The sequence below is a fragment of the Anabrus simplex genome, chromosome 5, assembly GCF_040414725.1.
Source record: "Anabrus simplex isolate iqAnaSimp1 chromosome 5, ASM4041472v1, whole genome shotgun sequence".
Classification (NCBI taxonomy): domain Eukaryota; kingdom Metazoa; phylum Arthropoda; class Insecta; order Orthoptera; family Tettigoniidae; genus Anabrus; species Anabrus simplex.
Window position 1 is genome coordinate 165082762 of NC_090269.1, and position 17192 is coordinate 165099953.

The following is a 17192-nucleotide window of genomic DNA, read 5'->3' on the forward strand; positions in this document are numbered from 1 at the left end:
AAGGTAACCGGCGTAAGAAAATCGAGAATGATACAAGGCCCATGAAATCTGGGGGCAAGCTTGCCCGCGGGAACAAAATTTTTGACCATAACCTGGTCACCTACCTTCAAAGTGGTGGGTCTCCGTCCACGATCATACCTTTCCCTAACCTTTTCATGAGACACTTTAAGATTGGCTTTAGCCTTCTTCCAAAGATCTTTAATGTTGTCCGGATCTATTGTCTCGGGCAGAATGTCATTCAGAGACCAGAGGTTAGAGAGCGGCGTGTTGGGAACGAACTTAAACATCAAAGAAGCTGGAGTAAATTTGTGAGATTCATGAACCGCCGAATTCAAAGCAAAAGCTAACCAATGCAGGGACGTGTCCCACCTAGAATGATCTTCATGATGATACGCAATAAGTGCGGACCTGAGGTTACGGTTAACCCGTTCAGCCAGAGATGGTTGAGGGTAATAAGCAGATGTAGTTACATGAGAGATGGACAAGTCAAAACAGAATTTACGAAACAGATTTGATGTAAAAGCTTTAGCATTATCAGATACAATGTATTGGCACGGACCAAAAGAAGCAAAAATAGAATTTAGGCAAGTAATGGTGGACTGAGTGGTAGCCAGCTTAGTCGGAAATAACCAGGAAAATCTTGTAAAACCATCTACACACACAAAGATGAACTTGTTGGCATTACCCTTTGACTGGGGGAAGGGTCCCACATAATCGATATACAGGCGTTCCATGGGGCGCGACGCTTGATGAGAAGACAAAAGGCCTACTTTAGTGGACATGGTGGGTTTACTGATCAAACAAGATTTACAAGCCTTTACAAGTTCCCGAATTTCACCGTCCATACCTTTCCAGATGAACATTTCACGAATCTTTTCACGAGTTTTAAAGATACCCAGATGCCCTCCTAATGGGGTCTCATGATAATACTTGAAGATCATAGGTACAAGAACCGCTGGAACAACAACTTTCATCAACTTATCATGCCTCGAAGGGCAACATAGAACACCATTCCTCAGAACATAAGGGACAGCATGTTCCCCAGAAGAAAGGGTTTCCATTATCGGAGCCAGCGTCGGATCTTCACGTTGGTATTTCTCAATATCCCTAAAAAGCATGGGAGCATCTGTTAAGATGGCATTAACACCAGATAGTATGGACTCGGAAGGTGATGAACTGTCGACCGGTTCGTGGGTCTCTACGTCGTTATGAAACATACGGCTGAGTCCATCGGCAACAACATTTTCAGTACCTCTGATATGCCGTACATCGAATTGGAAGGCAGAAATACGGATGGCCCAACGGGCTATACGACCTGTACGACGCGGCCTACCTAAGACCCAGCTTAAGGCTTGATTATCTGTCTCCAGATCGAATTTGACGTGTTCCAGATAGAGACGGAACTTTTCTAAGGCGAATAAGACTGCCAAACCTTCAAGCTCATATATGGAGTACTTTGCTTCTTGAGCTGACAATGTTCTAGACGCATAGGCGATGGGTCGCCTCCCTAGTTCAGTCTCTTGAAGAAGAACTGCAGCCACTGCTGACGACGATGCGTCGGTTTGGACGATGAATTTCTTCGAGAAATCAGGCATAGCAAGTACAGGGGCATTACAGAGAGCTAATTTCAGATCTTCAAAAGCGGCTTGTTGAGAAGGTCCCCACTCGAATTTGATGCCTTTCCTACGAAGAAGGTTTAAGGGCGCCGCTCTATTAGCAAAATTAGGAATGAACTTCCTGAAGAAATTCACCATGCCAATGAACCTGGCGATACCTTTAATGTCCTTGGGAGGTTTAAAATCACGGATGGCCTGTGTTCTAGAATGATCGACTGCTACACCATCAGGTGACACAATATGCCCTAGGAATGACATAGAGGGCTTAGCAAAGGCAACCTTGGACAACTTAACAGTTAACCCAGCCTTACGAAGGCGATTGAGAACTTCTCGCAAATGATCTAGATGTTCTTCAAAGGTTTCGGAAAATACGACGACATCATCCAAGTAGTGATATAAGTACTCAAATTTGATGTCGGAAAAGACCCTATCTAGTAGCCTAGTGAGCACAGCTGCCCCGGTGGGGAGCCCGAAAGGCACGCGGTTGTATTCATATAAATTCCAGTCCGTGGCAAACGCTGTAAGATGTTTAGACTCTTCGGCAAGGGGAATTTGATTATAGGCCTGATTCAAGTCCAAGATGGTGAAGAACTTGGCCTTACGAAACCATGAAAAGCAAGAATGAAGGTCGGGAAGGGGCACAGATTGCAACACCACCTTCCGATTGAGAGCCCTGTAATCAATGACAGGCCTGAAGCCTCCTTGGGGTTTCGGGACTAGAAAAATAGGCGAAGAATACGCTGACTTAGAGGGCCTAATAATACCATCCTTCAACATCTGATCGATGATTTCTTTCAGAGCCTTCATTTTAGGTGGAGATAGCCTATAAGGTGGAAAACGGACAGGAATTGAATCCGTGACCTCAATTTTGTATTCAATAAGGTCAGTAACACCAAGAGTATCAGAGAACACCTCGGGAAACGACTGACACAATTTCCGAATACTATCAGCCTGCTCCTCAGGTAGATGTCTAAGGTCTAACAACATCTCATCCTGGGTAGGCGAAATAGATGAACATGATACAGAATTACACTTTAACAAGGGAATTCTACAATTGGACGCAAATTTGAATGTGCACGACCTACTCTGGAGATCGAGCACAAGACCAGTGTGAGAAATGAAGTCCGCTCCCAATATGATGGGGCAAGACAAACGCTTGGCCACAAACAATTTGATCTTCCATGTAAATTTAAAAACCCGAATTTTGACATGTAAGGAACCTAGAATTTCTAATGGAGATGAATTAGCCGAAACATATTTAACAGGAGATGAGTCATAGTCAGGGAGTTTACAAACAGATTTCAATTTAGAATACCAATCAGCCGAAATAATGGAACAAACACTGCCTGAATCTAAGAGAGCTGTTATAGGCTCGTTATTTAACTCAATCTTAAGAAAAGGAACAGGTGCGGGGGTATCCGCCGCAATCCTAAGGCACTCTTTAGGGCATTCAAAAGATGAATTTGAAGGCTGGTCGATCTCTGCATTTACAACCTGTTTACTAGGGGCTGAGTCTCGGGAAGATGGATTAGTCGGCTCAGCCGACGCCACTAGTCACTTTTTATTATTGGCATAGCTGGAATTTGCACCAGAAGTTGAGCAGGAGGGGGTGCTATTTGAGTTTGGGCAATTCTTGGCGATATGTGAGAAGGCCCCACACTTAAAACAGCCTTGTGATGACTCTGCTCCATTCCTTGTCCCACTTGACTTGATCAGAGGACACTTATTCCGCAGATGGTCAGGCGACCCACAAGCATAACATTTACGGGGATTGACTGATCGGCGAGGTGGAGGCCGAGTATTACTAAAGGAAGGCGGGGGTTCTTTCGCCACACGCAAGGAATCGGCATACCTAACTCCTTCCGCAGAGACGGCTAATGCTTCAAGTTCAGAGAAGGTTTGCGGACACGCCGCGAAACACAAGTATGACCTGTAGGATGGCGAAATCCCTTCGACAATAGCTTGCACGATCTGATCCTCAGGGAAGTGGAGAGCAAACACCCTAGTATAAAACTTAATATCTTGGATGAAGTCTGCCAGGTTTTCATCCAAGCGCTGTACCCGATAATAGTATTTCTGAATAAGGGAGGACCTGGCCCTAGCCGGGATGAAGTTAGCTAGCAAATGGGCATGGAAATCCTCAATAGAAGATTGCTCGGCGATGGCTCTATCTATTTTGTCAGATAGGACACCAATAGCATAAGGATAGATAATTTGCAAAATTTGACATGGGGAAAGAGAAAACACAAGGGCATGATCCTGAAATTCCACTAGAAATCTTAAAAATGAAATTACGTCACTGGTGGTGTTGACGGAAAACTTAGAGATACCTCTAAGCAACATTGCCAATGGATGAGGCAAGCTGCTGAACCCAGGTGACATAGTCGTTAAAGGTTTCAATGGCAAAGAAGTTAATTCAGAGCGGATGTTACTCAATGACGCACGGCGTTCAGATTCGTTGTTCGATGGGGCAGAGATAGTTTGAGCAGCAACGGTTATCCTATTGACTTCTCCCTGAGGAGGAGGCTCTTCATCGCTACCTACGTTCACTGTGGCGGGTTGATCAGTTTTGGGAGGAGCTTCGCCGGTTAGCAATTGAGTGACCTTATTAGACAATTCAGAAATAGTTTCAAGGAGCGTATTAGCTTGCTTCCTCTGAACGTCATTCACCTTTAGAGACAACAGATCATTAACTCTATTTGCAAAGTGATACAGCCTGCCTTGCACACGCTTAATTTGATTAGGAGATGGATCGTTTTCATCAAAAAAACTGACTACCGATGCTAGCCCAGTAATATTCTCGACGATCGTGGAAAGAGAGTCATCAATTTCTTTCTCTCCCAAATTGGGGATGGAAATGGGCAAATCAAGGGACTCTCTAAGCTTGTTAGTGTCTATTGCAACCGTGCCTCCAGATTGAACGTTTCTGATAGTTAACTCATATATCAACTCCTCTTTGCGCAAGTAGTTAAGGAGGAGAACATCGCGAGGGCCGGGCATGATGACAGAACAATTTTGAAAAACTCAAAAAATCCCAGCAACTGAGAAAATTGTTAGAGTTCGAATTAAAGCAATGTTTAGCCGTCAAAAGGGGCTAAATTGAGACCCATTCAACCACGCTCTGCTACCACTTGTTACCGTGTTTTAGCGGTAGGTAGAGGCGTAAGAAGGTGCGGGCGTGAATGGGTTTCAAACTACGGAATCAAAGTTAATGTAAAAGTAATTTAAAATTTAACTAGGTTATATTTTCTTTTCAAAAACAAAGCAATAACAGACATGGCAGGTACAATGTAGCAAAACAAGAGGAGATACAATATTTACAGGTTTTGGGCTTCACGCCCTGACTTCTGCGATCAGCTCAGTTTTACCACAAACACAAGTTTTAACAGAGGGGCAGAAAACCCCATTCATCCCTAGGAGCCCCTGGCTCCGAATTACACAGAAAAGCCTCCACGAGGCATATGACACTCCATTTTCAAAAGAGCGATCCGCTCTTAAAATTTAAGCCTCTCAAAGGCCACACCAAACTCTACCTTCAAGCTGTCCTCTAAGGACGTATTCACAGGGGTAAAATACCCAACCTACAGAGGTCTATTACATGAAAAGAAGGTTGATTACATGACCTCTAAAATAACAATTTGAGAGGAGGCGATCTTGCACTCCTAATACACTTTGTTTTTTTAAAACCTAATCTGGCTCTGGGCCGCTAACGCAAGGGCTAATCCCATACTACAGAGGTGACTTAGAGAAGAACACTTTACATTACATAAACGACGAATAGTTTGAGAAAATAAGTTCACCTCAAAACAAATGTGAGTGGGAGCTCGAGAGGGTTAGCACTCTCTATCCCAATATGTAGCCTTACAAGAAAAAGATGAAAAGAGTAATTACATTTTAGGAAAAGGTTACATGATGGAAATGCTTCGAACCCGCCGCGAGTGTTAAACTGCCGACCTAGCCAGAAAGAAGTTATTAATAGGCCATTACCTGGTGTTGAACGGCTGAAGAAGAAAGAGGCGCTTCCCGCCTCCTGCTATGTACTTAATACACTGAAAGATGGAACAGAAGTGGCCCGGAGACCCCAAAATCAGCAGTTTATATCCTCTCGCGGAAGATTCTAGGCGTTAGGGGAAATAAAACACCCTCCCTCAAAGTTTTTATTGGCTAGGGAAACGAAACCCCTACATAGAGGAAGAAGAAACACATTATTGGTGGAAAATTAATTAAAGAAATTCGGGATTGGCTAGATCCAAAATAAGGGGAAAAAGAGGGGTATACAGCCAACTTAAACCATGACAGAAGGAAATTTAACAAAGAACAAACTCTTGAAATAAAAATTTCTCCAACAAAATAGTTCTTTGATTTCGCACTAGGTTGCACTATTGTAATTCTTCAGTAGTGTCCTCTAGAAGAGAAAGTTCACACTTCTTACTTCAAGCGAAACGAAAACACATCAAAAATGACACAGTTCACAAACTCAAAAATTTCCAGGTAGTGACATCTTCTGAGAAATTAGTAGATTAATAGTGTAGATAAAGTTCAGACTTCCTCCAGAAGAGGAGTTTCAACTGGCGCAACTTTTAAATAAACAGAGTAGAGGTGTACCGCCCGGTACACTTATAGTAACTGTTCATGTAGTAGAGGTTAATGAAGTTGGATGGCCAGACCGGCCGTTGCAGCATGCGTCCAAAGGAGGCCGCTCGGACCCCTCAAGTACCCTGAGATACCGCTCGCCCGCACTATGAGGGGAGCAGAGGTGTTGAAGCACGCCGCGCGCGCGGTGAACATATACAGGCTGCGGGCAAGTAGCAGGTCGTGCGCCGCACCTCAGCCTTGGCCGGGAGGAGAGCTCCAGCTCGGCGTGCACATGTCGTCCTCGCTGGGGCCGAGGGGGCCCGTCCTCGAACCCAGTCGCGGCACAGCGCCGCGCGGCTGCGGGGGCACTGAAACATAAAGCTAGGCGGCAGAATTGTGTTGGACCATCATCTTTTTTGAGGGCACAGGCATTATGGAGAGGTTGAGGGGCCAGCGGCGTGTAGATATCCAAGGCATTTAATATTATGAAGCCATAGTGTGTATTGGAGCAGGAGACGGGAGCGTGGTAATGGCCGTGGCAAGGACAGGATGGCAGTTTAACAATCGGGGGAGGTTTACAAGAAATGCTTACATATAAAACAAAATATTATAGAAGGAGCAGAATGCCTTAAGCGTGGAACTCAAAAAAAATATAACCATCATATTCCTATCAAATTATATGAAGCAAGTTGACACAAAATTTACACCGGTTTCACCTGGGACAGGTGAACCCTAAATATCCTCTCGGTGGCTGGATTACTTACTAACAATGTAACCGGTGTGAGAAAATCGAGAATGATACATGGCCCATGAAATCTGGGGGCAAGCTTGCCCGCGGGAACAAAATTTTTGACCATAACCTGGTCACCTACCTTCAAAGGGGTGGGTCTCCGTCCACGATCATACCTTTCCCTAACCTTTTCATGAGACACTTTAAGATTGGCTTTAGCCTTCTTCCAAAGATCTTTAATGTTATCCGGATCTATTGTCTCGGGTAGAATGTCATTCAGAGACCAGAGGTTAGAGAGCGGCGAGTTGGGAACAAACTTGAACATCGAAGAAGCTGGAGTAAACTTGTGAGATTCAAGAACTGCCGTATTCAAAGCAAAAGCTATCCAATGCAGGGACGTGTCCCACCTAGAATGATCTTCATGATGATAGGCAATAAGTGCGGACCTGAGATTACGGTTAACCCGTTCAGCCAGAGATGGTTGAGGGTAATAAGCAGAAGTAGTTACATGAGAGATTGATAAGTCAAAACAGAATTTACGAAATAAATTAGATGTAAAAGCCTTAGCATTATCAGATACAATATATTGACACGGACCAAAAGAAGCAAAAATAGAATTTAAGCAGGTAATGGTAGACTGAGCGGTAGTCAGCTTAGTCGGAAATAACCAAGAAAATCTGGTAAAACCATCTACGCACACAAAGATGAACTTGTTAGCATTACCCTTTGACTGGGGGAAGGGTCCTACATAATCGATATACAGGCGTTCCATGGGGCGCGACGCTTGATGCGAAGACAAAGGGCCTACCTTGGTAGACATGGTGGGTTTACTGAGCAAACAAGATTTACAAGCTTTTACAAGTTCACGGATTTCACCGTCCATCCCTTTCCAGATGAACATTTCACGAATCTTTTCACGAGTTTTAAAGATACCCAGATGCCCTCCTAATGGGGTCTCATGATAATACTTGAAGATCATAGGTACCAGAACAGCTGGAACGACAACTTTCATCATCTTGTCATGCCTCGAAGGGCAACATAAAACACCATTCCTCAGAACATAAGGGACAACATGTTCCCCAGAAGAAAGGGTTTCCATTATCGGAGGCAGCGTCGGATCTTCACGTTGGTATTTCTCGATATCCCTAAAAAGCGTGGGAGCATCTGTTAGGATGGCATTAAACTCAGATAGCATGGACTCGGGAGGTGATGAACTGTCGACCTGTTCATGGTTCTCAACGTCGTCTGAAAACATACGGCTGAGTCCATCAGCGACAACATTTTCGGTACCTCGGATATGCCTGACATTGATTGCAAGGCAGAAATACGGATAGCCCAACGGGCTATACGACCAGTACGACGCGGCCTACCTAAGACCCAGCTTAATGCTTGATTATCTGTCTCCAGGTCGAATTTGACGTGTTCCAGATAGAGACGGAACTTTTCGTAGGCGAATAAGACTGCCAAACCTTCGAGCTCATAGATGGAATACTTGCCTTCTTGAGCCGACAATGTCCTAGACGCATAGGCGATGGGTCGCCTCCCTAGTTCAGTCTCTTGAAGAAGGACTGCAGCTACTGCTGACGACGATGCGTCGGTTTGGACAATGAATTTCTTCGAGAAATCAGGCATAGCAAGGACAGGGGCATTACAAAGCGCTAATTTAAGATCTTCAAAAGCGGCTTGTTGAGAAGGTCCCCACTCGAATTTGATGCCTTTCCTACGAAGGAGGTTTAAGGGCGCCGCTCTGTTAGCAAAGTTAGGAATGAACTTTCTGAAGAAATTCACCATACCAATAAACCTGGCGATGCCTTTAATGTCCTTGGGAGGTTTAAAATCACGGATGGCCTGTGTTCTAGAATGATCGACTGCTTCCCCATCGGGTGACACAATATGCCCTAGGAATGACATAGAGGGCTTAGCAAAGGCAACCTTGGACAACTTAACAGTTAACCCAGCCTTACGAAGGCGATCGAGAACTTCTCGCAGATGATCTAGATGTTCTTCAAAAGTCTCTGAAAATACGACGACATCATCTAAGTAGTGATATAAGTACTCGAATTTGATGTCTGAGAAGACCCTATCTAGTAGCCTAGAGAGTACAGCTGCCCCCGTGGGGAGCCCGAAAGGCACGCGGTTGTATTCGTATAAATTCGAGTGCGTGGCAAACGCTGTAAGGTGTTTAGACTCTTCGGCAAGGGGAATTTGATTATAGGCCTGATTCAAGTCCAAGATAGTGAAGAACTTGGCCTTACGAAACCATGAAAAACAAGAATGAAGGTCAGGAAGGGGCACAGATTGCAACACCACCTTCCGATTGAGAGCCCTGTAATCAATGACAGGCCTGAAGCCTCCTTGGGGTTTCGGGACTAGAAAAATAGGCGATGAATACGCCGACTTAGAGGGCCTAATAATACCATCCTTCAACATCTGATCGATAATTTCTTTCAGAGCCTTCATTTTAGGTGGAGATAGCCTATAAGGTGGAAAACGGACAGGAATCGAATCCGTGACCTCAATTTTGTATTCAATAAGGTCAGTAACACCAAGAGTATCAGAGAACACCTCTGGAAATTACTGACATAATTTACGAATACTATCAGCCTGCTCCTCAGGTAGATGTCTAAGGTCTAACAACATCTCATCCTGGGTAGGCGAAATAGATGAACATGACACAGAATTACACTTTAACAAGGGAATTTTACAATTGGACGCAAATTTGAATGTGCACGACTTACTCTGAAGATCGAGCACAAGACCAGTGTGAGAAATAAAGTCCGCTCCCAGTATGATGGGGCAAGACAAGTGCTTAGCCACAAACAATTTAATTTTCCATGTAAATTTAAAAATACGAATTTTGACCAGTACGGAACCTAGAATTTCTAATGAAGATGAATTAGCCGAAACATATTGAATAGGAGATGAGACATAGTCAGGTAGTTTACAAACAGATTTCAATTTAGAATAACATTCAGCCGAAATAATCGAACAAACACTGCCTGAATCTAAGAGAGCTGTTATAGGCTCGTATTTTAACTCAATCTTAAGGAAAGGAACAGGTGCGGGGGTATCCGCCGCAATCCTAAGACATTCTTTAGGGCATTCAAAAGATGAATTTGAAGGCTGATCGTTCTCTGCATTTACAACCTGTTTACTAGGGGCTGAGTCTCGGGAAGATGGATTAGTCGACTCAGCCGAAGCCACTAGTCACTTTTTATTATTGGCATAGGTGGAATTTGCACCAGAAGTTGAGCAGGAGGGGGTGCTATTTGAGTTTGGGCAATTCTTGGCGATATGTGAGAAGGCCCCACACTTAAAACAGCCTTGTGATGACCCGGCTCCATTCCTTGTCCCACTTGACTTGATCAGTGGACACTTGTTGCGCAGATGGTCAGGCGACCCGCAAGCATAACATTTACGGGGATTGACTGGTCGGCGAGGTGGAGGCAGAGTGTTACTAATGGAAGGCGGGGGTTCTTTCGCGACCCGCAAAGAATCGGCGTATCTAACTCCTTCCGCTGAGACGGCCAATGCTTCCAGTTCAGAGAAGGTTTGCGGGCACGCCGCGAAACACAAATATGACCTATAGGGAGGTGAAATTCATTCTACAATAGCCTGTACAAACTGATCTTCAGGAAAATGAAGGGCAAACACCCTAGTATAAAACTTAATGTCCTGTATGAAATCAGCCAAGTTTTCATCCAAGCGCTGTACACGATAATAGTACTTCTGAATAAGGGAGGACCTGGCCCTAGCAGGGATGAAGTTAGCTAGCAAGTGGGCATGGAAATCCTCAATAGATGATTGCTCGGCAATGGCTCTTACGATTTTATCAGAGAGAATACCAATAGCATACGGATAGATAATTTGCAAGATTTGAAATGGAGAAAGAGAAAAAACAAGGGCATGATCCTGACATTCCACTAGAAATCTTAAAAATGAAATTACATCACTGGTGGTATTAACGGAAAACTTAGAGATACCTCTGAGCAACATTGCCAATGGATGAGGCAAGCTGCTAAACCCGGGTGACATAGTAGGTAAAGGTTTCAATGGTAAGGAAGTCAATTCAGAACGGATGTTACTCAATGATGCACGACGTTCAGATTCGTTGTCCAATGGGGCAGGGATAGTTTGAGCAGCAACGGTTATTCTATTAACTTCTCCCTTGGGAGGCGCTTCCTCACTACCTGCATGCACTATGTTGGATTGATCAGATTTGGGAGGAACTTCCCCAGTTAACAATTGGGTGACCTGACTAGATAATTCGGAAATATTTTCCAGGAGCGTACTAGCTTCCTTCCTCTGAACGTCATTCAGTTTTAGAGACAACAGATCGTTAACCCTATTCGAAAAATGATATAGCCTGCCTTGCACACGCTTAATTTGATTAGGAGACGGATCATTTTCATCAAAAAAACTAACTACAGAAGCTAGCCCAGTAATATTCTCCGTGATCGTGGAAAGAGAGTCCTCAATTTCTTTCTCTCCCAAATTGGGGATGGAAATGAGCAAATCAAGGGACTCTCTAAGCTTGTTAGTGTCTATTGCAACCGTGCCTCCAGATTGCACATTTCTGATAGTTAATTCATTGATCAACTCCTCCTTGCGCAAATAGTTAAGAAGGAGAATATCGCGAGGGCCGGGCATGATGACAGAACAATTTTGAAAAATTCAAAAAAAATTCCAGCAACTGAGAAAACGGTTAGAGTTCGGATCAAAACAATGTGTAGCCGTCAAAAAGGGCTAAATTGAGACCTATTCAACCACGCTCTGCTACCACTTGTTACCGTGTTTTTGTGGTAGTTATGCATGAAAGAAGGTGCTGGGTGGTGAATAGGTCTCAAGCTACTAAAGTAAAGTTAATTTTAAAATTTTACAAGGTTATATTTTCTTTTCAAAATTAGGTAACAACAAATAGAACAGGTACTTAGTAGCCGAAACACGATTGAAAAATACATTTACATAGGTACCCCATTTGGGGCTTCAAAAGTCAGAAACATAATTCTTGGGCAATCAGCTCAGTTTTACCCTAAACACAATTTTAACAGAGGGGCAGAAAACCCCATTCATACCTAGGAGCCCTTGCTCCAAATTACACTGAAAAGCCTCCTCGAGGCATACAACATACAATTTTCAAAATAGCCACTCGCTCTCAAATTTAAGCCTCTCCCAGGCCACACCAAACTCAACCTTTAAGCTGTCCTCAAAGGACATATACACAGGGGTAAAATACCCAACCTACTGAGGTCTATTAAATGACAAGAAGGTTAATACATGACCTCTAAAGTACAATTTGAGGGGAGGCGAACTTGCACTCCTAATACACTTTGTTTAAGACCTACTTGGCCTTAGGCCGTTTGTGCAATTGCTAATCCCATACTACAGAGGTGACTTAAGGAAATCACAATTTACATTACATTACGGAAGAATTGGTTGAGAAAATAAGTTCACCTCAAGACAATGTGAGTGGGAGCTCGAGAGGGTTAGCACTCTCTATCCCAGTATGTAGCTTTACAAGAGAATAGATGAAAAGAGAAGTTACATTTTAGGAAAAGGTTACATAGTGGAACGCTTAGAACCCGCCCCGAAAGTTAAACTGCTGAGGTAGCAAAGAAAGAATTTATTAATCGGCCATTACCTTGTTGTTGACCGCTGCCGAGGAAAGAGGCGCTTCCCGCCTCCTGCTATGTACTTAATACACTGAAAGATGGAACAGAAGTGGCCCGGAGACCCAAAAATCAGCAGTTTATATCCTCTCGCGGAAGGTTCTAGGCGTTAGGGGAATGAAAACACCCTCCCACAACGTTTTTATTGGCTAGGGTACAGAAACATAATCAATTTGGGAGAAGATACCCATGATTGGTCAGAAATTAATAACAGAAATTCGGGATTGGTCACATGCAAAACAAGGGGAAAGAGAGGGGTATACAGCCAATTAAACAATAACAGAATGGGTTTTAGCAAAGAACAAACATTTGAAATAAAAATTTCTCCAACAAAATAGTTCTTTGACTCCGCACTAGGTTGCACTATTGTTGATCTTCAGTAGTGTCCTCTAGAAGAGAAAGTTCACACTTCTTACTTCAAGCTAAACAGAAACACATCAAAAATGACACAGTTCAAAAACTCAAAGTTTTCCACGTGGTGACATCTTCTGAGAAAGTAGAGAATTAATAGCGTAGATAAAGTTCAGACTTCCTCCAGCAGAGGAGTTTCAACTGGCGCACATTTTAAATTAGCGGTGTGGAGGTGTACCGCCCGGTACAATAATAATAATAATAATAATAATAATAATAATAATAATAATAATAATAATAATAATAATAATAATAATAATAATAATAATAATAATAATAATAATAATAATTGCTATAATGTTTTGTGGATTTGCAGAGGTGAAAGAAGGTTCTGGCTGGAATAGGTCTCAACTTACGAAAGTAAAGTTAATTTAAAACTTTAACAAAGGTTATATTTTCTTTTCAAAATCAACAAATAACAACAACAGAGTAACAGGTACAAAGCAGCAGGAAAACAATTTAAGAAATTGCAATAGTTACAAGATTTGGGCTTCGAGCCCCAAGATTAATTTCTGAGCTCTCAGCTCACCACCACTATAGCCAAAGGGCAGAAAACCCCTAATTACAAGGAGCACTTGCTCCTAATTACAACGTTAAGAAAAAGAGCAGACCCGCTCTCAATTTGACAAGCCTATCAAAGGCTACAACAAACTTCATTTCTATCTGCCCTTAAAGCACACCAAGAAACAGGGGTATTTGATACCCAACATCCAGGGCCTTTACATGAGGAGAATAAACATTAGGTTAAGTTACGGGCCCATAATACAAAATAGAATGGAGGCGAAGCTTGCACTCCTAATACACTTATGAAACCTACTTGGCACTAGGCCGCTTACGCAAGGGCTAATCCCATACTAAGGAGGTGACAGGATAAGCAAACTCTATTACATTACGAAGAGAAGAAGAACGATGAAAACGTAGTCACCTCAAAACTATATGAGTGGGAGCTCGAGAGGGTTAGGCACTCTCTATCCCAATTTATAGTTAAAGAGACGAAATTTTACCAAGTGAGAAAAGCTTCGAACCTGCCCCGAGGGTTAAACTGCTGAGCTAGCAAGAAATAAAGTTACTAAACGGCCATTACCTTGTGGATGAACTGCTGCCCGAAGAAAGAGGCGCTTCCCGCCCCCTGCTACATAATCACACACTAAGCAAGAATGTCGATGGGAGTGGCACCGAGACAAGAAAATCAGCAGTTTAAATACCCTCGTGGAACATTCCAGACCTTTCAAGAATGAGTACCCACACCCCCCTCAACTTTATTGGATAGCTTAAAGCAACATATCCATATCGGAGAAGACATACGTTATTGGTGAAAAATTAATTAGAGAAATTCGGGATTGGCTAAATTCAAAACAAGCGGAAAGAGAAGGGTTATACTGCCAACCCAAAAAATGACTGAAATAATTTTTAAAAAGAACAAACTAATGAATACCAAATTTCTTCAAAAAAACCAGTTCCTTCACTTCGCACTAGGGTGCACAATTATAGTTTTTAAGTAGTGCCATCTAGAAGAGAATGTCCACACTTCTTGCTACAGAGCAAACAAATACAAATCGAAATAGACATAGTTCAGAACACGTAAAATTTACAGTAGAGACATCTTCCGAGAAACCTTTGATGTAATACAGATTTTAAAGTTCAGAGTTTCTCCTGTAGAGAGGTTTCAACTGGCGCAATATTTGAATTCGCTTCGTGGAGGTGTACCGCCCGGTACAGACCTCCCCCCACCAAAAGTTCTTCCATGGGGTGACACAGGAGAAAACAAAAAAATAGTTTTAAAAAAGTCCAAGTTTTGCTGATGAGTTGCAGAATTTAGAAGAGAGAAACCTAATTTTGCAGTAGTCGAAGGTCTCAGAAGTTATTTGATATAAGTGGGATTAAATAAAATCCAGTTTTGGAATTTCATAGTAGTAGCTTTTGTTGAAAGGTCTCTATGGTTGCAGTAATTGAATTCCGAAGGAAAACTTTAATACTTGGAAGAAGAAAAGAGAGAAAAAATGTTTTTCTAAGTCCACCATATGTTGATGTCGAATCCAAGAACGTAGTAATTGAGGATATGGCATGTCCATGTAGCTGCATAAGTACATTAGTTGTTGATTAAGTTCGACGGCCAGACCAGTCGAAACTGCTTGTGTTCAGAGGAGGCCGCTCGGACACCTCAAGTACACTGAGATACACCTCTCCCGCTACTATGAGAGGGTTAGTGGTGGAGAAGCACGCCGCACACGCGGCGATTGTTTACAGACCGCAGGCAGTTAGTAGGTGGTGCGCCGTACACATCAGCCTTGGACGGAAGGAGGGCTCCGACTCGCCGTACACTGGTTGACATCACTGGAGTAGAGCGGGCCCGTACTCCACCACAGTGGCGGTACGGCGCCGCACGGCTGCGGGGGCAGTGAAACATTAAGATCTCGGCGGCAGAATTTTGGACCATAATGATTTTAAGGTACAGTCCTTGTGGTGAGGCTGAGGGGCCAGCGACGTGGAAGTTTTTTTTCATTTTAATTAGCAACTGGTGTGTTTGAGCAGGAGACGGGAGCTTGGTAATGGCCTAGGAGGACAGGACAGCAGTTTAACTGACAGGGGAGGTTCTACAATGAATATTTAAATACACAGGACACAATTCCAAGGGCAGAAGGCCTCAAAATGAAACCAAAAATATAACCTTCAGATTTCATTCAAAATTATACGGAGTGTGTCCGCATACCTAACCCCTTCGTCTGACACAGCCAATGCTTCTAGCTCGGAAAAGGTTTGTGGGCGAGCCGCAAAACACAGATATGACCTATGGGATGGTGATATTCCTTCCACAATAGCATGAACAATTTTATCTTCTGGAAAATGAAGAGCAAGCACCGTGGTATAGAATTTGATGTCTTGTATGAAATCCGCAAGATTTTCATCCAGCCTCTGTACTCGATAATAGTATTTCTGAATCAGAGATGACCTCGGACGAGCAGGAATGAAATTTGCGAGGAGGTGTATGTTACCGTGTTTTGGTGGATTAGCAGAGGTGAAAGAAGGTGCTGGGGTGAACGGGTCTAAACCTACGAAATTAAAGTTAAGATAAAATTTAACAAGGTTATATTTTCTTTGCAAAATCTAGAAATAACAAGAATGGCAGGTACAGAGTAGCAAAGCAACCAATCGAGAATGTACAATTACAGTGTTACAGGATTTGGGCTCCGAGAGCCAGACACATAATTCTTGAGCAATGAGCCCAACTTTACTTATACACTGACTGACAGAGCAAATGCAACACCAAGAAGGAGTGGTTCGAAAGAAATGAAAGTTGGGGAAAAAACAGAGACGGCACGGACGAATAATTGATGTTTATTTCAAACCGATATGCAGGTTACACAATGCGCACGGCATCGACTCAGTAGGATGTACGACCACCGCGAGCGGCGATGCACGCAGAAACACGTCGAGGTACAGAGTCAATAAGAGTGCGGATGGTGTCCTGAGGGATGGTTCTCCATTCTCTGTCAACCATTTGCCACAGTTGGTCGTCCGTACGAGGCTGGGGCAGAGTTTTCAAACGGCGTCCAATGAGATCCCACACGTGTTCGATTGGTGAGAGATCCGGAGAGTACGCTGGCCACGGAAGCATCTGTACACCTCGTAGAGCCTGTTGGGAGATGCGAGCAGTGTGTGGACGGGCATTATCCTGCTGAAACAGAGCATTGGGCAGCCCCTGAAGGTACGGGAGTGCCACCGGCCGCAGCACATGCTGCACGTAGCGGTGGGCATTTAACGTGCCTTGAATACGCACTAGAGGTGACGTGGAATCATACGCAATAGCGCCCCAAACCATAATGCCGCGTTGTCTAGTGGTAGGGCGCTCCACAGTTACTGCCGGATTTGACCTTTCTCCAAGCCGACGCCACATTCGTCTGCGGTGACTATCACTGACAGAACAGAAGCGTGACTCATCGGAGAACACGACGTTCCGCCATTCCCTCATCCAAGTCGCTCTAGCCCGGCACCATGCCAGGCGTGCACGTCTATGCTGTGGAGTCAATGGTAGTCTTCTGAGCGGACGCCGGGAGTGCAGGCCTCCTTCAACCAATCGACGGGAAATTGTTCTGGTCGATATTGGAACAGCCAGGGTGTCTTGCACATGCTGAAGAATGGCGGTTGACGTGGCGTGCGGGGCTGCCACCGCTTGGCGGCGGGTGCGCCGAT